The sequence below is a fragment of the Schistocerca americana genome, chromosome 5 (genome assembly GCF_021461395.2).
Source record: "Schistocerca americana isolate TAMUIC-IGC-003095 chromosome 5, iqSchAmer2.1, whole genome shotgun sequence".
NCBI classification, from domain to species: domain Eukaryota; kingdom Metazoa; phylum Arthropoda; class Insecta; order Orthoptera; family Acrididae; genus Schistocerca; species Schistocerca americana.
This window is the reverse complement of record NC_060123.1, coordinates 198,985,826-199,010,344: the sequence shown is the minus strand read 5'-3', so window position 1 is coordinate 199,010,344 and position 24,519 is coordinate 198,985,826. Positions and strand designations below refer to the sequence as shown.

The window sequence follows — 24,519 nt, the reverse complement described above, 5'->3', positions numbered from 1 at the left end:
ATGTGCTGTAAATGCACACAGTGTGGATAGGATTCAAGACATTATTATCCAATCTAAACTGAAGCTTGGTGCAGGCTCTGGCAGAACGTACTGCGCATACATAGGAAAATAAATCGACTACTGTACAGCTAAAAAAAAAAAAAAAAAAAAAAAAAAAAAAAAAAAAAAAAAGTGTGAATTCTTATGGGACTTAACTGCTAAGGTCATCAGTCCCTAAGCTCACATACTACTTAAAATAAATTATCCTAAGGACAAACACACACACACCGATGCCTGAGGGAGGAGTCGAACCTCCGCCGGGACCACCCGTACAGTCCATGACTGCAGCGCCTTAGACCTGTACAGCTACACCATTGATGACAAACAGCTGGAGACACCTTCTGCCGTAAAATATATAGGCGAAACTATCCAGAGCGACCTTAAGTGGAATGAGCACATAAAACAGATAGTGGCAAAAGCAGATACTAGACTCACACTCATCGGAAGAATCGTAACTTATCCATGAAAGAAGTGGTTCAAATGGCTCTGAGCACTATGGGACTGAACTTCTGAGGTCATCAGTCCCCTAGAACGTAGAACTACTGAAACCTAACTAACCTAAGGACATCACACACATCCATGCCCGAGGCAGGATTCGAACCTGCGACCGTAGCGGTCACGCGGTTCCAGACTGTAACGCCTAGACACACTCGGCCACCCCGGCCGGTGAAAGAAGTGGCGTATAAGGCGCATGTTCGCCCCATTCATCTATCTGGGATCCCTATCAGGTAGAACTGATAGATGAGAGAGAAGATCCAACGAAGAGCGGTACGTTTCGTCACGGGATCGTTTAGCTGGCGAGAGAGCGTTACGGATATGCTAGAAGAAAAACTTCACTGGCAGACGTTACAAGAGAGGCTTTGTGCATCACGGAGAGATTTACTATTGAAATTTCGGGACAGCACTTTCCAGGAGGAGTCAGACAACACATTACTCCTCCCCCCCCCCCCTCCCCCCCTCCACATACATCTCGCGTAGTGGCCGCGAGTAGAAATTTCGAGAAACTAGAGCCAATACAGAGGCTTACCGATAATCATTCTTCCCACGCACTGTTCGCTAGTGGAACAGGATTGGAGGGATCACATATTGGTACCAAAAGTACCCTCCGCCACACACCATTAGGTGGCTTGCAGAGTATGATGTAGATCTGAAAGGCCTACACGTAGGAGCAGATTGTCAGAAATGTTAAATTCATAAACAGATATATTGATCTCTCAAGAGCATATATCACATCAACGAGTCTCCTTGTGTGTAGCGTAGTGGTGTCGGATTATGCATCCGGACAAGAGAGAAGAGTAAGCAGCTGTGACAACAGAAGCGCTAAACACGGTGTGCAAACGCCGATGGAATTAAAAACGGTTCGTAATTTGACGTCAGTTTATCTTAGGCATGCTCTTCACACACACACACACACACACACACACACACACACACACACACACACACACACAAACGGGTGCGCGTGTGCGCACGCATACGCACACAAACAAAATGTTACCTATGGTAGACGGCGTCCCGGATGTTGACCGTCAATTTGTGCCGGCAGTTTGTTTTAAAAATTGGTAAAGGCTTGCAGCGAGCCGCAGGAGTCACTATTGGTGCGAGGGGAGTCGCTCGCGAGGCACCCTTCGCAGTACATCAGATCTGTCAAAGGCAGCAAATACAGCGCGGTGGGTGACACGGCACAGTCCATCAGAGCACTGAAGGAGGCAAAGAAATCGTGCTTACATTGGAGGGCACCACTTACTTTCAATTCTTACACGCATAAATAGTGTGATTACAAGATTGTAATTACAATTACAATTTCAAAACGCTGTAACAAAACGAACCACTGCCTGAATGACGTCAAATCCGAACAGAAATTATCGAAGAAGGGGAAAACGTTATGGAAAGAAAATCGGCTGATTCTCCGTTTGCGTCTGAGGCGCTCTGCTCTCAAAGCAGGATAGCCTGTTGCTGGTAGAGCTCCTTTGCAAGAACGGTGACCGTGCGCCAGCAGCTTTGCAGAACTTCCGAACAATAAACGGTATGGAAAAAGGCGTTGTTTCGATGACTACCAAGGGTCTGCAGAAAATAATTGCGAAATGCGAGAAGACTGGCTATTCTGAAGTATAGAGTGACACAGGGAGGAAAACAATTGATCCGGCATCAGTAGAAGAAATGACCACAAGGTGGGGTCGAGTGGTGGTGTGCAAATATAAAGTGCACGGAGTAATCACCCGAACTTTGTTCGTACCTGTCAGCACGGAGAATAAAATTCTGCAAAACATCCTGCATTGCTACCCATAGTAAATTACCCACGTTCAGGAATTGCTTCGTTCTAACCTGAAAGAAAGACAAACGTTTGCTCTAGAATTTTTTGAACGCATGGAAGTGGACAATGATGGCGATGGAACATTCTGCGGACATACGAAGCCCATTTTCATCTCCAAGAATATGTCAGTACACAGAATTGTCGAATAGGGCAACGGAAAATCCGCTCGCACGTCAATCAGTACCACTTCATTATGAAAATGTAGCTATATGGTGCGGGTTCGCGGCATAGTTTACCGTAGGGTGATATTTTTGGAGGTTCCTGAGGTTCCTGTAACCGGTACTGCCACTGGTACACACTGCGAGAGTCTTCTGCGAATCGTCATCCCGGCCCTTCAACAGCGTACCGAGCGAGGTGATGCAGTGGTTAGCACAATGGGCTCACTTTCAGGAGGAAGAAAATTCAAACCCGCTTCCGGCCATCCAGACTTAGGTTTTCTGTGATTTCCCTAAATCGCTCCTGGCAAATGCCTGGATGGCTCCTTTGAAAGGACACAGTCGATTTTCTTCCTCAACTTTGACACCATCCGACCTTACGTTTCTTCTTTAATGACCTCGATGTGGATAGGACTTTAAACCAAATCTTCTTTCTTTCTTCCTTTCCTCAACAGTGTAGGTTTATTAATAGGACAACTTTTATTCGAGATGTAACTCCTTTGCACATTTCATAACCAGTGAAGCAGCTGCTGCAGAGTCATTTCGGAGATGCTAGAATTATCAGCCGTCATTTCCCTACAGCCTCGCCGTCCGGAAAACCTGGTGGTGAGGTTATCTATAAGATACTCTCTTCAGTGTCCCGATTACAAACGTAGCCGAATTAAAAGCCAGCCATGCACAACACGTTCTGAGCGTGACTCCTGAGACATTCTGTTTCTCAATTTCTACTTGTGGGCCGGCCGGAGTGGCCGTGAGGTTCTAGGCGCTACAGTCTGGAGCCGAGCGACCGCTATGGTCGCAGGTTCGAATCCTGCCTCGGGCATGGTTGTGTGTGATGTCCTTAGGTTGGTTAGGTTTAATTAGATCTAAGTTCTAGGCGACTGATGACCTCAGAAGTTAAGTCGCATAGTGCTCAGAGCCATTTGAACCAATCTACTTGTGGCAGAAACCGTTAGATAGCATATTGAACATCTTACGCTACTCTTACGACAGTTAAACGCCGATTTCATTGTTGCTTTTTATGCAAGTTTTTGCCTCAGAATAACTAAAATATGATTTTTTACATCCGATGTAACACTACCGCACGTGGTGGGTGGGCTTACCTAACTAGCAAACAGTGCCACAACTGCTGAATGCCATACTTGTGCGGCAATGTGCACTGCACAGTACAGTTGGCTTAATGTGTGACTCACACGGCTAGTCGTCATCATCTGTCATCTGTAGCCTAACCTATTTTCGCAATAACGCTTACAGCCCCTTCTAGTGGAAAAATTTTAGTTAAAGTCTTTGTGTTTCCTTAACGTTTCCGCCTTCTTCGGTAACGTTCCGTTCAAATTTGAAGTCACTCCGACCAGGTTTTTTTTAGGGAGATTCGAAACCGGAAATTTAATTATAACCACCGCATATATAGACTGACTGTTACTTTCTAATGCTAATGGTTTTGTATTCATTTCTTTGTCTACCTTTACTCATAATACGATCAAATACATCAAAATAATGAGTTAAGATTGAAGGGCACCTTTTACCACACTGTCATTTTCTGAGATTATCACACTGCTCATGGACGTCACATATGATCATTTGAGATTAACAGTCACAGATTCGATCTCCTCCGCCACGATCTTCATATTCCTTTAAATGAAGCTTCATCGCGTATGTCGAGTGAAGTCTGAATGTTTCATGAGAAGCTGCTTATAACCTATTGTAGCTCTATCTCAAAATTGTCTCCATTTGATCTGAAAAACTTTTTGGACTGCTGAATTTTTTATGGCGAACTGTACTTGGAGAACATCTTAGTATTCCGTTAAACCGGATAAGTTACTTTTACTATTATACTTGGCTGACGGATGATGCCGTAACTAAAGCATTATTCACAAACCCGCTGACGACTTGGGCTATATGGAGTACGGAGTAATAATTTCGCAATTTGCTCCAAACAAACAACTACAGCTTTTGCATGAATTCAACATCCCACTGTCCTCTGGAGTAACACTAGCGAAATCTTTTTATAATTGCCTAATAACTGACTTACTGTTCCTCAAAGGGGACTGTAGTAATCTCTGCTGGAAGCATAGCAGGCCTTAATGGCGTTTTTATGCAGAAATCCTGGATTTTATTGATGGGAACTGGTGAGGGTCTTACAGAAATGACACATTCGAACGATTTGTCATTACTTAACGGATGAATATCCACAGTATTCCTCCGCAGGAGGTAATGCACACTGTTTAATTTTGCTTGCTAACAGGCCCAAACCCATAGGCGACTACAAGAATTTTCTGCAAATATTAGCTTAGTATCAATGTAGCAGTAGCGAAGTAATGCTGTGGAGTATAAACGGCATGTTGAAACTGTGTGCCAGGTCAGGACTCTAACGACAACTTCTAGTCATTTCTGTAAACTGAGCTCAGCGAGCACACCGCAGCAATGGAACATGAGTTCAATTTGCCATTGGCTACTCTACTCTCTAATTCTTTCGTATTCTGAGAAACACACGTTCCTCGTTGATACCTGATTAGGCACATAGCTTTATAATGCTTGCCAGTAAATAACTTGTTCTTTAAGGAATATAAAGCTATAATCTATTAAATTAAAAGCTTATTAGTTATTTCCGAAACAGTCCGGAAGGTATTTGAGACAAACATTCTAAAAAACCACTATATGTATTACCAAAGTGATTAGAAACTGAAAATTTTATGGGTAGTGTGTTCAGTGTTGAACAGAAAATTTTTTGGTTGTTTAAATAGCGCTGACTAAGAACTAATAAAGTTAACATTTGCAGTGCTACCACGACTGCTGTTGCTGCTGCTTCTGCTAACTCAAATACGCCGGTGCTTTTCGAAGAATCTGCGCAGAAGTTAAAATCCGTTAACATAGTCTATTTCGAGGAAAGGATTTACATTCACATGCAGGTGTTCGTGGAACGTAATGAAGGTAAAAGGGCATGGTTCCAGCCAGCTTCCACTAATAACATGCGGGAGAGTTTGGCAGAGTGGAATGAGGGACAAGAGTGATTCAGAAGAGAGAGACAGAGTAAGTGAGGGAAAGAGAAGAAAGAAAGAGTGAGTGAGAGACTAACGAGAAAGTGGTGAGAGGAAGAGAATCAGGAGAGAGAGAGAGAGAGAGAGAGAGAGAGAGAGAGAGAGAGAGAGAGAGAGAGAGAGGAGACACAAGACGGCGTGCCTTGATTTGACTGGAAATTATTATGGACATGCAAGCAGCGGCCAGTACACGGGACCGTCATAGCTCGCCAGCAGTCAAAGGCCGGGCCGAAGTCGCTTGTACTGGGCCATTCAGAGCAGATTTCTGCGCTTACGGGAGAGCAGAGACGGAGAGCCGCTGACGGGGTCGTCGGTGGTGCTCGGTGCAGCGCAGGGGGGGGGGGGGGGGGGGAAGCTTGGCGGCGGTGGGGGTTGAGCTTCGAAATTGGTTTCGGACTCGGGATGAGGAACTGCGCTGGCGCACATTTTCAATTATTGTGGCCATCTCAATGGAAAGCAAACGGATGAGGAGAGGGGTAGAAAGGCAGTAGGGGCGGCAGGGAGCGCTAGGGTGGGCAGGGAAGGGGTGGAGCTGGAGAGACTTCTGGCTTGCCCGATGGCACGTGCAAGGGAGGGTATGTGGCCAGAATCTTGTTTTAGGAAACCAGGAATTTACCATTTCATGTGGAAATATGTTTCTCGTCCCACCCTTGTTCTCCCCCTGGCGGGTTCATTTCTCGTTCCCTCCACCCTTCTTTTAGTGCGTGGGCTCTGCTGTTGCCTCCAGTCGGCACCAGTAATTTCCAGTTGCCGACCACCAGTTGTCAAAGTGGTTCATATGTATGTTTTTATGTTAGTTCATTAAAATACTATGAATATGCTTTTATTCTGTGTAATTTACTTGGAGTCTTCATGATACCAGCGGTATCTTAATGATCCCAGCAGTACTCAGTGAGAAAAAAGATCCTGGTAATAGGAGTGTTGACAGTGCTCAAACAGGCGGCTCTGTTGACGTTAAGCGATCATTTTTGACAAAAAATGGCTCAAATGGCTCTGAGGTCATCAGTCCCCTAGAACTTAGAACTACTTAAAACTAACTAACCTAAGGACATCACACACATCCATGCCCGAGGCAGGATTCGAACCTGCGACCGTAGCGGTAGCGCGGTTCCAGACTGTAGCGCCTAGAACTGCTCGGCCACTCCGTCCGGCCATTTTTGACATGCATCTCTTTTATAATCCATGCAAAAGATTTCATGACAGAACATGTATCTATCATCACAGTAATTAATATGATGGAAGGCTTACTGTATCTGAAATTACAGTTGGAAAAATACGTCAAAGCTTTCTATGAAGTACGCAGAAATCAGTGAGGTGAGCTGGAAAACAGACGCAGAAGTAATTTCGATGCATCCAATACAAACCGCAGTTGATAGACGTAAAAGTAATCCCCCCTAGAAGCAGTCATAAACTGTGTACTAGATATTTGTACATTCATATGGAACTCGCATTAAAAAAAGTATGCTTCGCAGTTAAGCCAAAAAAATCTTCGTAATTTTTTTTAAGTGGCTGCTTAAACAGAATGACGGTCGGTATTCCGTAACACGGAAATATGTTAGTGATACACTTGCGCGCTACAGAAAGTTTTGCGCATCGGTTTTTGTGTGAAACATTTTAACATCTTTCTAGTGTAGCATTGACTAACTTTTTAGCAGTAACTACACCGATGTTCGCGCCTTGGACTTCATGAGACAGTGTTGCGGGCAAGCAGAAGTTGTAGGCGTTCACCGCTAATACAGTAGTCGTGTTAGCCAATTCCCGAACTAAACAGCGAGAGAAGGTAAAAGCATCACCTTACAAACTTTCGTTTAGTTTTATCTTGCCGATTATATCAAACAGACTAATCAGACATGTCTGTCACCTGTGACAGTTTCATTTGGTGACATTGGTTTACTGCGATCAGCAGTTGTTCATAATCATTTCATTATCATGGTTCTGTGATCGCCTCTACGGAAAAGACCGATAAAACGTAGCGAAGAATCACAGGCATTAGGAAGAATGGGTCCACAAAACATGACCTGCTCTCTATTATAGGCGCATAATCATCGTCTTTCAACTGCAAGATTTTGCACTGGCTTTGATGTGGAACAATGATCAGACGCGCAACCTAAGCTGACGACAGTGGCAACGACAATGATTTCTGACATTTTATTTACTTATTTCTTCAACATGACTATTACAATATTTTAAATACATGTTTAGTTTTAATTTTTATGCAACGTACGTTATTATCAAGACCAAATACAACGAACTACAGACGTTTGAGTGAAAGTATATTATTGGTTATGTTCATAACAGAACATTTCAGTGTGCTTCATACTTTAAGTGAGTATACCTCTTAAAGTATTCAGGCAGAACAACGTTTTTCAACTCCAGTAAGTAATGTAATTAATCCGGGTGGTTATAATTAAAGTGCAGCTACTCACAGATGCCCGTGTGAGCTGTAATTATCCTACTGCGGCGAAACGTGGTAGATATTCTCATGCGTAAATGTGGAAAGGATTTACGCTACAAAAATTTAGTTCAGATTCTGGCTGTCAGATGCAAATCTGGTGCTGTGAATGCAAGGAAGGCATTCCTACACGTCTCCTCATGTAATGGATTACGAATGGTACAACGGCAGAAAAGATCAAGCAAGTGAGAAAGGCATTATTATTCGTCGATTACTCATTTTGTTCAGTATTAGCACCGGACACGTCGACAAGATGCTGTACGGCTCCAGATTTGCGCATGGTGGCCAAAATTGGAACCAATTTTCTTTACGGCGTAAATCGCTTCCGAATTAACGCATTACCATATCTACCAACTTTCGCTGCCCTATGGTTATCACAGCCACACTGTACCTGCTTGAGAAGCTGCACGTTAATTATACCCATCCGGTATGTATGTGCTGGAAAAATCTATGAAAATCGTTCATGTATAGTTTAGGTTATGCTATGTTGTCGATAGGCCAAGTTCATTCCATTGCTTTTATACTTTTCACTGTATATCACTCTCGTTATTAACTTCACAACACTTCAATATTAACGTCACCTATTGCTTGGTGATCTGTGCAAGCAGCACTAAGAGCTGATGATAGTAAGACATTACCAGGGTATTTATAAATCTGTAACTGGCGCATGAAAATAAAAATAAAGTTGTGTAATTAATATTTTATTCATTTATAGGTACAGGACTGCTCTTTTGGTACACACTGATATCCCAGCACCATACTATCCTAGTGCGCCGCTAGACGGGTCAAAACAAAGCTACCCAGCCCATTGATAAACCGTATTTTGTTTTCAACAACAGCGGAAATGTTGCAACTGTGTCACACCGAACGAGATGATTTCTTGAGGCGTCTCGATTGGCTTGACACAGCCGTAGCATTTATAATGCTTCCGTAAAAGAATCACGGCACGATCCTTTAAACTACGTAGCAATGGGCTGCGCTATTTTGTTTTGGCTCCATTAGTGATGTGGCACGGTGCTGTAACGCGAGAGTATCGCTGTGAATATAACTGTGTAACAGAACTGCAGATGTGTGACTAAATAAACAAAGAACTCATTATGTAACTTCATTTTTCGAGGAGGTAGTTAAAATGTATTTACTATTTCACTTAATTTTGTTTGTAGTATCAAAATAAAAACAAAATTACGAGGAGGGAGAGTTTTACCTCATTCTCATACGCAGACGATATTGCAACAGGCTCAAAGAACATTGCAAACCTACAAGAAACAATAAATAGTATGGAAGACAGGAGCGTCGAACATGGCTTTGAAACAAACGTGGCAAAACAGAAATGACGGTGCCCAGAAATGGAGGAATAGCACCTGCATCGGCTGAGATCTTCCCACAGGAGAAAAAAACGAAAAATCGTACCAGACTTCAAGTACCTAGGGGTCACGATACAATCAAGAGCAAAATGTTTCACTAAACATATAACAGAGAAAGCAGTAGAAGCATTAGTTGGTATTCATAAAACAGAACACATTACATCCATAAGCCTAGAGACAGCAATGGCACTATTCAGAGCCAAAATCTCCCCACTACTGACGTATGGCATATAAATCATCGGACCACATCCTTCAGTGAAAAATCTAACGACACCAGAAGAAGGTGCCCTGTATAAAGAAAGCGATCGAAGTTTCTAAAACAATACGATCCAGATCCGTATACCAGCTGGCGAGGGACTCGTGCCTCATTGAAGACTTACGGCTACCCCACACCAACGCTTCGGAATGTCTACTAAAAACAACAAAGGAAAAAGGGAAGATATCCTTCAGAATTTTACAGCACAGGCGGCATCATTGACCGAACATGCACAAAGGAGAGCTTCAAGATGAGACACGTGATCACCAGGATGGCAGTCCATGGTTTGACCATCTTATTTGCAACATCACGTCATATCATGAACCAAATGCAATGTGTGAACGTAAACTGTGTCACCGAATATGCGAAAGTTACCATACGGAACTCTTTAGCAAAAGGAGACGGTCAACGCAAATCAGAACATGGAAAATTTCTAATTTCGTGTATTATTATAATTGTACTTTGATCTTATATAGCTATTTAACTGCAATAAATATATTACTTCTCTTAATTTTCCATTCATGGTTAACACAATTGTAGGATTAGATGACAGTGGTAACTTTATCAGAAAACCGTTCAGCAGTTGGAAAGGATTCTCTTCCGATCACACTTTTGCAGCTACAACCGAGATTTGGGACTCGGTCGTCTGAATGACTTCCATATCGACAGGACGATAAAATTTATCTTTTTCTTATTAGATCGTTTTCTTAAAGAACGGAATGCCGACTAGACGGAGAGATGTGCTCTACGACGTTGTACGTTCGAGTAGGACGATACGTGGTGCGTTATCGTGTCTCGAACAGCAGTCAGCAGGCCGAAGGCCTAATATTGGCGCTTATTACTAGCCTCAGTGAATTATTCAAGCGGACGAGACGACGGGCAAATTAGAGGACACATGTCACAGTACACGGGCTGCGACTTCCTTGTAAGCTGCACTACCGAGAAACCCCACGCGGCCGCGTGCTGAAATATTGAACAGGCCACATGGCGGATGGTGTTCTGCGTGAATTCTGCATACGGGAAGCGTGTTCTGACGTCGACATCCCATGCTTTAATACAATCACAGCGTCGGCCGCCCCACCTACACGTGCCCAACGAGTGTGCACCGTGAATTATTCCTCTGTTTCCACTTTTAATCTCATCAAGGTTTCGCTTCCACTAAGTTATTCATCGTACCTACTTTTTAACCACCACTTGGCGTGTCTCAGAAAATAAGAATGACTGGCGATTTTATAAAGGATGTATAGAAAAATTACGCAGTTACTGTTGGTGTTAACTTTGCACATATCGCTGTCAGAGGCACATTGTAACAAAATAAAGCATCATATGCTCTCTTTTCTATTTACTGCCGTATCAAACTATTCCCCAGTAGGCCATTGACTTCATTGATCCATTTGTGCCATTTCCATCAGCAATGACGACTTACTTATTCCATTATTTTCTACATTTGGTTCACTTGTTATTGTTGTGATCTTCAGTCCAGAGACTGGTTAGATGCTACTCTATCCTGTTCAAGTCTCTTCATCTATGAAAAACTACCGCAACCCACATCCCTCTGAATCTGCCTACTGTATTCATTTCTTGGTCTCCCTCTACGATTTTGACCCCCCACCCTTCCCTCCAGTGCTAAATAGGCGATCCCTTGATGCCTCAGAATGTATGCTACCAACCGATCGATTCTTCTAGTCAAGTTGTGCCACAAATTCCTCTTCTCTCCAGTTTTATTCAGTACCTTCTCATTAGTTACGTGGTCTACCCATCTAATCTTCAGCATTCTTCTGTAACACCACATTTCGTAAGCTTCTATTCTCTTCTTGTCTAAAATATTTATCGTCCATGCTTCACTTCCATACATGGCTGTATTCCATACGATTATTTTCAGAAAGGTCGTCCTAACACTTAAATCTATGCTCGATGTTAACAATTTTCTCTTCTTCAGGAACACTTTCGTTACCATCGCCAGTCTACATTTTATAGCCTCTCTACTTCAACCGTCATCAGGTATTTTGCTCCTCAAATTGCAAAACTCGTCTACCACTTTACGTGTCTCATTTCCTAATCTAATTTCCTCAGCATCACCTAATTAAATTAGAATGCATTCCATTATTCTCGTTTTGTTTTTGTTGATATTCATCTTATATGCTCCTTTCCAGACACTGTCTACTCCGTTCAATTGCTCTTCCAGGTCCTTTGCTGTCTCTGACAGAATTACAATGTCATCGGTAAACATCAAATTTTTAATTTCTTCTCCATGGATTTTAATTCCTACCCCAAATTTTTCTTTTCTTTCCTTTTCTGCTTGCACAATATACAGCTTGATTAACATCGGGGATACACTACAATCCTATCTCAGTCCCTTCTGAACCACTGCTTCCCTTTCATGCCCCTCGACTCTTATATCCGCCTTCTGATTTCTGCACAAATTGTAAATATCTTTTCGTTCCCTGTATTTGACGCGTGCCACCTTCGGAATTTGAAAGAGAGTATTCCAGTCAACTTTGTCTAAAACTTTCTCTAAGTCCGCAAATGCTAGAAACGTAGGTTTGCCTTTCCTTAATCTGTCTTCTAAGACAGTCGCAGGATCAGTATTGCCTCACGTGTTCCAAAATTTCTACGGAAATCAAACTGATCCTGCCCGAGGTCGGCTTCTGCCAGTTATTCCATTCGTTTGTAAAGAATTAGTGTTAGTATTTTGCAGCCATGAGTTATTAAACTGATAATTCTGTAATTTTCACAACTGTCAACACCTGCGTTCTTTGGCATTGGAATTATTATATTCTCACTTGGCTCACTTTTATTTAATTTCTGCTGTTTTCTATCGAAGAGTGTAGTCATAGTAGTTGCATCACTAACTGTAGACATTATGTGCCGTTCTTTCCTCCTGTTCTTTATCTGTATGACAGCTTATCACGTTAGACCTACTGCTTCTTCTTTTCAGTTTTCGCTAATGATGTTTCCCAGCGCTTAAGACAATGAACTCGCACCTGAGAACGACGAGACTAATTACGTTTCATGAATGGAAAAGAAAGAAAAACTACAGACAATGGATATTGCTTTACACGAGCACCTCCCGCGTCCGTTAATTTGAGGAGTCACTGAGTAAAGTATTCAAATCATCTGATGGTACTGGGCAATAAGCCGAAAGATGTCACGATACCATATGTGTGACATGAGGCTTAAAACAGCCTTACGAATGTCAGAATTGTTCCTTGAAGGAAACCGTCATCCATTCCCAGCTGCGACCATAATAGATATTACTCCGTCTCCTGCGGCATCACTAAGCCAAGACGTTGAATATGAAGCCCTCATTACTCACTATTGCAGTTCGTGTTTAATGATATATTTACACGACCACCTTCTTGTGCTCATGGTGTGATGGTTTACGCAACTAAAAAGTATAATTCTTCCAGATGGAGCACATAAAAATCGCATTATTATTTGTTGTGCTTTGTTAGCTTCACTTTAAGAAAATGTGGAAAACGAAACGTTACTTAAATCAGTGCCAAGAAGTGGGCAAAAACGAGGAGAGACGCTCGAACACTTCAGCCAGCGGACATAAATGAAAGAGGCACATGAAGACGCTGGCAGCGCAATGAATTAACGATGATGTTTCCAACAGTATTAGTAAGATAATTAATATTCGAGTGATTTGTTTGCCTTGATGCCTAGTAATAAGCACTAGTGGCTCGAAACGTGTCACTCATAATTAAAGTTATGAGAGTAATAGTCATTCACCATTGTGACTTTTTACTGTATATATATATATATATATATATATATATATATATATTTATTTATATTTTAGCCAATTATGGAAATAGTGTTTCGTCTTGATCAGACACAATCTTTCTTCTTTAACATCTATAAATTTTTTCGTGAAGTCTCATAATCCTCAATGGATTCATTTTATTTTCTGTTCAATAACACGTAAAAATCTGGCATGATGTTTTTGTGATTATGCTATTTATATTCATAACATTTTTAGCAAAATTTGTTCCTGGACATCATATATTGATGTGCGTGTAGCTGTGTGCCGTCTGTAGTACAGCTGGTATTTCGCTCATGTTTGCCCTATGGAACTTATAGGGATTTCTCAATAGTATATTACATATATTTATCTAAAGCATATGACTAAATTGAAACTATTGCTTTTTTAACGTTTGGTTAATGTTAGATTAAGTTACTACAATATCATTCAAAATTAATACCAGTTATTGGACGAAAAATAATATGAATACACTGACTATGCTATGAGTGGCACAACAGCCCTCTTTTGAGTCTTCCGCATTTTGTAGAAATTACTACGTTCTTTCCTGTTTACTGCCAACCTCCACCGATTCTCAATTTCAATTTTGCTTATGTCTTCTTCTACATCTTCCTCAAACCTTATAACTCTCTTGGTTCCTTCAAGCACTGTGTTTAAATTCTTGTTAATAACTCAGTCATCTGCTATCAGTACATGACCTGAAACCTCCTGGCAGATTAAAACTGTGTGCCAGACCGAGACTCGAACTCGGGACCTTTGCCTTTCGCGGGCCAGTGCTCTACCAACTGAGCTACCGAAGCACGACTCACGCCCGGTACCCACAGCTTTACTTCTGCCAGTACCTCGTCTCCTACCTTCCAAACTTTACAGAAGCTCTCCTGCGAACTTTGCAGAACTAGCACTCCTGAAAGAAAGGATATTGAGGAGACATGGCTTAGCCACAGCCTGGGGGATGTTTCCGGAATGAGATTTTCACTCTGCAGCGGAGTGTGCGCTGATATGAAACTTCCTGGCAGATTAAAACTGTGTGCCCGACCGAGACTCGGGTCCCGAGTTCGAGTCTCGGTCGGGCACACAGTTTTAATCTGCCAGGAAGTTTCATATCAGCGCACACTCCGCTGCAGAGTGAAAATCTCATTCTTGAGTACATGCCCTGCCCATTCCAGCCTTTGCTCTTAATCAAGCCGAGAATGTCGCGTTCATCGTACGTGTATGCATAGTTGCATCTCCTCCTCCATTCACGGTTCTCGTCGAATGCCCCAAAAATTTGTCTAAAGATCTTTCTTGCAAATATGACAAGTTGCTATTCATGGGATTTCGTGATTGGTCATGTTTCAGCATCGTATGTTAGTACAGGCCTCACTTAAACCTTATACATCGTAACTGTAGTTCTTGAAAAGCAGGTTGAATTTCATATGTTTAGTGAGGCTATTGCAGCACTTGTTAGGGAGCAGTATCCAGAGCTGATTTTGTTCTTACAGTTTACTTCTGATCCCAAGATACGTAAAATTACACATGACGTCAGACTTACATGAATCGATTTCTATGAATGGAGGTTCATTAGAATAATGTTTCTAAATTAGAGGCACAGTTTTCCCTTCATCTTCCTAGCAGCTCTTTCAAGACTTGTAAAAGTTGATTTCACTGATCACGACGTTCTTGCATAAATTTAAATATCATCTGCGTAAGCCAGCATCTGAACCGGCATGTACCGGTTGATTTTAAAACTATAATTATAGCAGAATTGATAGACATCGAAATCAAAATTACTTCTTTTAAAAATATTTCGCCCTTTTTCGTTTAACTCGCTTGTCACCACTGAAGTCGGTATTTACAATGACGAGAAAAGATCGTAACAACAAAAAATAATTAATACAGAGTAATCAAATTTCGGGAATATATCTGTCCACGTAACATAATTAAGTAATTAATATTTCAGAATCACCGGTTTATGTAAGCTCGAAGTAAGTCATTGCAAATGTGAAATGCTGGTACGTTAATAACCGCTGTAACCGCCAGAACGTTGAATGCAAGCGTGCAAACCTGTATGTATTGTGCTGTACAGCTGCCGGATGTCAGTTTGTGGGGTGGAGTTCTGAGCCTATTGCACCTGTTTGGTCAAAACAGGGACGGTTAATGCTATTTTTGGATGACGCTGGAATTGTCGTATGACGTCCAACATGTGTTAGAATGGAGACAGATATGGTGACCGGGCAGGCCAAGCTACCATATGGACAGTCTGCAGAGCTTGTTGGGAAACAATAGCGTTATATAGGCGAGCGTTATCCTGTTGGAAGAAGCCAGCTGAAATGCATTTCATAAATAGGAGCACAACAGGTCGAAGCACCAGACTGACGCGCAGATATGCAAACAGGGTGCGTGAGATAACCAGTAGAGAGCTCGTGCTGTCGTACGAAATCGGATCCCAGACTATCAACTGCAGGCGTCCCTCAGCTAGCCTCCTTAAGATCAGCACACTGATATCAATGGCACCGAGGCAGAACCAGCTTTCATCAGAAAACACAACAGACCTCCATCTTGCCCTTCACTGAACTCTCGCCTGACACCACTGAAGTCGCAAGGAGCGTTGGTTTAGGGTCAGTGGTATGCAGGTAACAGAGCGTTGGCTCGGAGCTGTCCTTGGAGTAACCAATTTGTAACAGTTGGTTGTGTCAGTGTGGTGCCAACTACTGCTCAAATTGCTGCTGCAGATGCAGCAGGATGCGCCGAACATGATGGTCGTCTCGGAAGTGACACGTGGCTGTCCGGAGCCCGGTTTTCTTGTGACCGTGCCTTCTCTTTACCACCGCTGCCAGCAATCACATACGTTGGCTACATTCTGTTACTGAGTAACCTATTTTGATGCTAGTCAGTTGTCAGGATGAGCATTACTGCAAAGGGCATTTGATTCTGAAGCATTATGTCACGGTGAGAAACACTAAATAAATTACTTTTTCTCTCATAACAACATGTGGGCAGGGTGGGTTCTTCCTTGGCTAGGGTATGAGGTACAATGAAACAGCATTTTTACATAAGACAACTTTTATTGAAAGATTTGTACAATGGTTTCCCTACTGGATTGTTCTGGCTGGAAGAGCGGCAGCTGTGTCGTTTGTGACGCTTTCTGCTGCGTGAGCGGCGGCGTCTGATTACACCTGGCAGTGTGTATCTCGTGTCGCTGTTTCGCCCAGTTCACTGGAGACACGCATCGTGAGGTGGCCCGTTTAATTATTGAGAATGAAGTCGTGAATCGGATGGTGATACCTTGGTTGTGGCATCCCAGTGTTTCTCTTCTCTATGCGGCCGCGTGTGTCAGTGTTGTGCGTCGGCCAGCGGAGCGGCGCGGCGGGGGAAGGCGAGTGTCCCGAACTCTAACAATGGACTCCAGCTTGCCAGTCTTCGGCTGTCAGATCTTCATCACCAGCTCACAAGTGACTGCTTATGTGAGGCCGTATTCTTCCCGTCCTCACGAGTCACCCGGGTATGTAAAAATCAGTCTTCAAATACCTTCTAACTTCTGTCTTCTGGCGGCGAGGCTGCTGCTTGCTATTCCATTACAGCGGTGGACTTGGTGCTTCTGTGTACAATGTAGTCTCTTCCTGCATGAAGGTCTTCAGCTCCAAAACTGAACTGAAAACTACTGCTGTCGTGCCCACAGCGTCTCGCATATTTATTCACTTCAGTTCACTGGAGGTGAACGACTTCACGGTCATTGCCTCTTCTCTCACGTTGAAAAGCTTCTCGAAGAATCTTCTTAACGTCAGTCATTGGCTCTTGGAATGTAGACGAGGGCATTTGCCACATGTGACAATTGAGAAACACGTGAGCTGGTCGGGCGATGCCCTGATGGCTGAATCGACAGCTTCTGCTTATGTGGGGAGGGCGACGGCTTCTCCTGAACGTGCTGACTTGCAAGCGCCAGCCGTTGCCACTGCTGCTCTGCCCGCTGTTTGCCAGTGTATAACTCTTCTAAAGTAAACTAAGTTTTTCATTTATTTTCCAATTTCTACTTAACTTCACATTGATTTCACTAATTTATTTACCTATCTTAAGCACCACTCTACAATTCCTTGCTTTCTGCAGTATAGCACAAAGAAAAATCTAGCTTCTTGTAGCCCAATTACACGACCTCTTTCAAACTTATGAGATTTTGATAATGGTGTCTTTCTGCCTTAAAGGCATTCTTGACTAATATCAACTCACTACATCCAGTCTCAGATGTAACTAACACTCACTACCGTTACAGCACGTATTTAGAGCGAATCTGATATGAATCCTCAGAGTGGCGACAAATTGGGCTGCACATCACCTTTGGTCGTGCGGTAACGTTCTCGCTTCCCACGCCCGGGTTCCCGGGTTCGATTCCCGGCTGGGATTTTCTCTGCCTCGTGATGACTGGGTGTTGTGTGCTGTCCTTAGGTTAGTTCGGTTTAAGTCGTGTAAGTTCTAGGGGACTAATGACCATAGCTGTTAAGTCTCATAGTGGTCAGAGCCATTTGAACCACATCACCTTTGATATGTAGAAACACGCATACCAACTCTTTCTTGACTTTCCGAGTTTCTTGCCGTCTGTGTATTATAGCTGTATTCCTCTTTTGCAGATGCCTTGCGCGAGCTGAAACTGTACCTTATTTATTTCCGAGATACGGTACGGGAGTCGCTCACACACGCCAACATATCACATGGCGGTCACGCGAGGCTCTCTGTTCCTTTGCGAACCCCTGCCGGCACGACACGGCAGCAGCGCAGAAGCCGCACGCCCGTGCCCGTGCCTGGCACACGCCGCTCTGCTCTGAGAACACCGTATAAGCTGAACTGCTTCGCCCGGAGTGTGGCGTGCACCTCCGGAGCGCGGGGGCGGAAATTGCAGGGAAACGGTGGCCCGACCCAGTGGAGCCGAGTACGCCAGCTGCAGCTGACTGCCACCAAGTCGCTGCCGCTCCAGTGGGCACCGAGAGGTATTACACCTCACCTCTGCCTCTGCTTCTGCCGGGGTCGTCACTCCGCGAGCGAATATTGCCCCAGACTCTGGACTTCTACCGTAGCCCGCACTGCGCAGCACTGCGGAAAATTGCTGGTACGTTTCATAGACAAGAATTATGGCGAATGTGCAATACTGGTTCTCTGCAATGCAGTGCTGCACTGACGATGCACATCTCTGGCCGAAAATAGAGCGGAAGGCAACGTATGAACTGTGAAATTTAACAGCAGACTGAAAATATGTACAGTAATGCACCTTTGTTGCAATGGTAATACAAGAAAATACAACCAAACAGCATCCGCTGTTTTTTTCTGTGACCTGTCTAAGGGGTTTGATTTTGTGAATCACAGTATCCCCTTAGATAAACCTAGGTTTTATGGCTGGCTCTGAGCACTATGGGACTCAACTGCTGAGGTCATTAGTCCCCTAGAACTTAGAACTAGTTAAACCTAACGAACCTCAGGACATCACAAACATCCATGCCCGAGGCAGGATTCGAACCTGCGACCGTAGCGGTCTTGCGGTTCCAGACTACAGCGCCTTTAACCGCACGGCCACTTCGGCCGGCTGGTTTTATGGAGTATAATGAATAACGTCCTGATTAACCAGAAGAATGCGGAAAGTCGTACTTAATTATGCAAACAATATAACTCGGGGGGATTCTACTGACCGTGGAGAAATCACATAAGGGGTTCCACAAGGCTCTATCTTAAGTCTATCGTTGCTTCTCGTGTTAGTGAATTACTTTTCGGCCACTATCCAACAGACAGACTTGATTCTTTTTGCGGATGACACTAATATTGTTACTAGACCGAACACACAGCAACAAAAGAAAGGGTGAATAATGTTCTTAAAATTATTAATGAGTGGTTTTCTTCACTTTCATCATTCGCAGTTTCAAAAACATATTCAGTTCTACACATACAGAGGTACTGCAAAATTGATAATTTCAACATATAGTGAGGAAATAGTAAGTAGTATACACCACACTTTTGTATTTCTAAATTGATGAAAGTTTAAATTGGAAAAAAACACGTAATCATCTTGATGTTGAAGCTCTTTTGTCTGTGTTTGCTTTAACAGTAACATATGTTTTTGAGTGGGGTCCGCCTTTAGCAAAACACAATTTTGTTTTTTGTCGCAGACATGTTTCACTGCAATTGCAGCATCATCAGTGGGTGTTTTATTATTGTGGCTTCTTGCCACAAGGTGTGGTTTTCCTGCTGTATTACGTTTTACAGTGGCTGTTTTTCTTCATTGTCGTGTTCTATGTATTGAGTTATCACTGTCACTGTTTATCAGCTGTAATAACAAGATCTTGTTATTACAGACTGACACAGTGATACATTACTTTTATTCTTATAACAATTACGAAGCGCATCGTCGAAATCTACATGCGAATCAAATTGTAGAGAAATTTATCAGGTCAGTTCTGAGCTACATTAAGGAAAAAATTCAGAAAAGGTTTCTGTAGGTTTCGTACAAGAAATTGGAATCTGGGAAGTCTGTCTTTTTTCTTTTTTTTTTTTTCCTCTGCGGACGACCTAAGGTTCCTAAAATATTCACGCAATCGCAGTTCCGGTAGCTCATTAGCAGTTTCGCAGAATACCTGCCGCGATAATCGCCGACGAGCTCATTAGCCGACACTTTAAACTTGAAAAAGAATCTGAAGAGAAGACGAGACGGGACCGTCGAAACGAGGTCGTGCCGGTAATCAGCGCTGCAAACCGAAACCGGCGTGTCGCCTCAACACGTTTTGAAAAGCCGGGAGCAGTCAGAGAAATTAATTGCGGCGGGTGCCGGCTCGCCATTCACCGAGAGAAGCTTTTGATTTATCGGAAACCCGAGATGTCAAACGTGGCTAGACAGCTCCCAAATACACGAGATGGGAACGAACATTTAATTACTGATATCGAGTCGGTAAAGAGGAACACACGGTCAGGCTGTTAGCGAAGCCATATTCTATTTGCAGTGAAGTCTACTGTCCATCATTAGGGCCGATGAATAGTTTCGGCTAGAGAGAGTGGTGAAAGAAAGAAAGGGGGAGGGGGAGGGGGAGAGAGAGAGAGAGAGAGAGAGAGAGAGAGAGAGAGAGAGAGAGAGAGAGAGAGAGATGGAGAGAGAGGGGGGGTGGAGGGGTTGGGGGTGGACGGGAGCTTATTTCGCAAAACCATTCATTGTTAAAAAGGATCTCCTTAGCACCTTAGATTCAAACATACACTCCTGGAAATTGAAATAAGAACACCGTGAATTCATTGTCCCAGGAAGGGGAAACTTTATTGACACATTCCTGGGGTCAGATACATCACATGATCACACTGACAGAACCACAGGCACATAGACACAGGCAACAGAGCATACACAATGTCGGCACTAGTACAGTGTATATCCACCTTTCGCAGCAATGCAGGCTGCTATTCTCCCATGGAGACGATCGTAGAGATGCTGGATGTAGTCCTGTGGAACGGCTTGCCATGCCATTTCCACCTGGCGCCTCAGTTGGACCAGCGTTCGTGCTGGACGTGCAGACCGCGTGAGACGACGCTTCATCCAGTCCCAAACATGCTCAATGGGGGACAGATCCGGAGATCTTGCTGGCCAGGGTAGTTGACTTACATCTTCTAGAGTACGTTGGGTGGCACGGGATACATGCGGACGTGCATTGTCCTGTTGGAACAGCAAGTTCCCTCGCCGGTCTAGGAATGGTAGAACGATGGGTTCGATGACGGTTTGGATGTACCGTGCACTATTCAGTGTCCCCTCGACGATCACCAGTGGTGTACGGCCAGTGTAGGAGATCGCTCCCCACACCATGATGCCGGGTGTTGGCCCTGAGTGCCTCGGTCGTATGCAGTCCTGATTGTGGCGCTCACCTGCACGGCGCCAAACACGCATACGACCATCATTGGCACCAAGGCAGAAGCGACTCTCATCGCTGAAGACGACACGTCTCCATTCGTCCCTCCATTCACGCCTGTCGCGACACCACTGGAGGCGGGCTGCACGATGTTGGGGCGTGAGCGGAAGACGGCCTAACGGTGTGCGGGACCGTAGCCCAGCTTCATGGAGACGGTTGCGAATGGTCCTCGCCGATACCCCAGGAGCAACAGTGTCCCTAATTTGCTGGGAAGTGGCGGTGCGGTCCCCTACGGCACTGCGTAGGATCCTACGGTCTTGGCGTGCATCCGTGCGTCGCTGCGGTCCGGTCCCAGGTCGACGGGCACGTGCACCTTCCGCCGACCACTGGCGACAACATCGATGTACTGTGGAGACCTCACGCCCCACGTGTTGAGCAATTCGGCGGTACGTCCACCCGGCCTCCCGCATGCCCACTATACGCCCTCGCTCAAAGTCCGTCAACTGCACATACGGTTCACGTCCACGCTGTCGCGGCATGCTACCAGTGTTAAAGACTGCGATGGAGCTCCGTATGCCACGGCAAACTGGCTGACACTGACGGCGGCGGTGCACAAATGCTGCGCAGCTAGCGCCATTCGACGGCCAACACCGCGGCTCCTGGTGTGTCCGCTGTGCCGTGAGTGTGATCATTGCTTGTACAGCCCTCTCGCAGTGTCCGGAGCAAGTATGGTGGGTCTGACACACCGGTGTCAATGTGTTCTTTTTTCCATTTCCAGGAGTGTATTTCAGTGTCAGTTACAATATTTGCTTAGGTATATCATACAAATTGAAATGAAGACATCATTTCACAATGAAACAGCGTAATTTTTTTAAAATCTCCAAGCTGCTAAAGACATTGCTGAATCATATACGCCTCTTCAATTATTTATAACAGTCGTTCGATCAGAAGACTGGCTTCAGACTGTGAAGAGGAAATCTGACCTAAAGTGGACTTTCCAGTGCACAGTTGTATTACCCTAACAACTATGCATAACATTCTGCCCAGGCAGTGGAACGCGTGTTGACGCTCAAACTAGGGAAATAGAACAAATGAAAAAGAAACCGTTCTAATATTGCTGGATCTGAAAGTTCATTGAAATGACAGTTACACAGTAGGAAACAACAAAGAATTTACAGAGAAAACCAAAACTCTCACACCGTATCCCTAATATACGTGCGTTGCTTCTTGCGCACGTAGAAAGAATTGCAGAACATACATCAACAAAACAAATATTTCAACATTTGAACACTTTACAGGCGAGACAGTTGTTGTGTTCACCAAATTGCCCACCTAATAACAGACAGCTGGTTCGGTAACAACGGCAATACTACACCCCACCCAACTAAAATTCACCCTCAGGGATTTAATGAATAATAATCATAATAACGGCTAAGGTTTCTGACGTGATGACATTTCTATAAAAAGTAAAACATTCGTAATTGCTTTACGCAGCACAGAGTTGGCCGGTCTCAAATTAAGACTATTATTATTGTTATTATTATTATTGATATTAATATTCAGCATAAAGTTTCAGACAAATATAGCTCATTTTAGATGAGAATAATTACCAGAGTTTCGAAATTAAGCTCGGACAGTACTATATGGTGACCACAAAGCCCCGAAAAATCATAATTTGGAAACTATTAGGGATATAACAGGGAGGTTTCTTATAAAACGTTTAGCAGCTTTCGATCTTTTTAGGTGTTATACCAGAATTTCAGCGTATGCCACACTTGTCGTTCGGAGGACATCAAGGCGATATTGGAATTCTACCTACGTAAGGCTTAGTATTGCAGCACCAACAGGTGTGATTGTTTCATTGATCCATGCACGAAATGAAAGGTAGCAACGTCGTTGATTGGTGTAGTATACAGACGATTCTTGACGTAATCTTACAAAAAGAAGTCTATTCGCGTGACATCTGCAGAGTGCGAAAACCCTACACGGGACCATCACAACGCATTCACCGCTCAGGAAATGTGTCGTCCAGCACATAGCTAGCGTTCAAACTCCCATGTGGAGTGCATCATCATGCTGGAAGATGGTGGAAAGATACAGCTTTATGATCTGATGTAGCTGTAACTCCGCGAACATGTATAAGTAAACATTTCCCGTTAGAGTTCTCCTGCGAAGATGGTTCAAATGGCTCTGAGCACTATGAGACTAAATATCTGAGGTCATCAGTCCCCTAGAAGTTAGGACTACTTAAACCAAACTAGCCTAAGGACATCACACACATCCATGCCCGAGACAGGATTCGAACCTGCGACCGTAGCAGTCGCGCGGTTCCGGACTGAAGCGCCTAGAACCGCTCGGCCACACCGGCCGGCCCCAGCGAAGAAAAATGGGAATACCATCCTGTGGTGCATTAAGCCACACCTAAAATTACGCTTCAGGCTATCAGGGATGTGGTCAAGTGTGTTGTTGTGTGGATTTTCAGAGTGTCAGTTCCTAATGTTGCGGTGATTCATATGTCCAGAAATGTTGGACGTTGCTTCATCCGAGAACCGGCAGTTTTTCAGATAGTGATCATCAGCTTCTACGTAGTCTAGCTAGCATGGACCACGTGAGTGCACATCGTACAGTACCTATCGTTTTGCTGCAATGCTTGGACCATTTGCAATTTGTAAGTAAAAAGGCGTAACCGCTTATGTGACACTCTAGGGACAGTCGATCTCGCTCCCTACAATTCGCGTGTTACACGTAGAACTGACTTCTCCTGTCAGCTCTGAAATGCAGCTTACATTCTTTGAACAAGTGCTTCAGATGCAAGGGGCTGTTACCTGCGGCAGGTATTCGACACTGCCTCTCTCTTTTAAGTTTTTGAACCAAAGCATCTTTTTTTTTCTTCCGGTGGTGCCCTCGCATACTGGCGTCTACAATTCCTCAGTACCGTTGCCTCAGATCTGGACCCTGCGTACCAGTTTACAGACTGCGTCCATCTTGGTGTGTCGCCATTTGTATGAGCTCCAAGTCAAATCTGCAATAAATGACTAGAGGACCAAAAATACAACTTTGAGAACTGCGCCGGCCGGAGTGGCCGAGCGGTTCTAGCGCTTCAGTCTGGAACCGCGCGACCGCTACGGTCGCAGGTTCGAATCCTGCCTCGGGCATAGATGTGTGTGATGTCCTTAGGTTAGCTAGGTTTAAGAAGTTCTAGGGGACTGATGTCCTCAGGTGTTAAGTCCCATAGTGCTCAGAGCCATGTAAACCATTTGAGAACTGCTAAACGTCTTACAACACACGACGCTTCTC

The 24,519-nt window shown here is 44.0% G+C and overlaps 1 long non-coding RNA gene across 1 annotated transcript in view; it reads right to left on the bottom strand.

Moving 5' to 3' along the window:
• The window catches only part of LOC124615699, a 1,055,233-nt gene that overhangs the window by 7,531 nt on the left and 1,023,183 nt on the right, over positions 1-24,519 (bottom strand). The window lies entirely within an intron of this gene.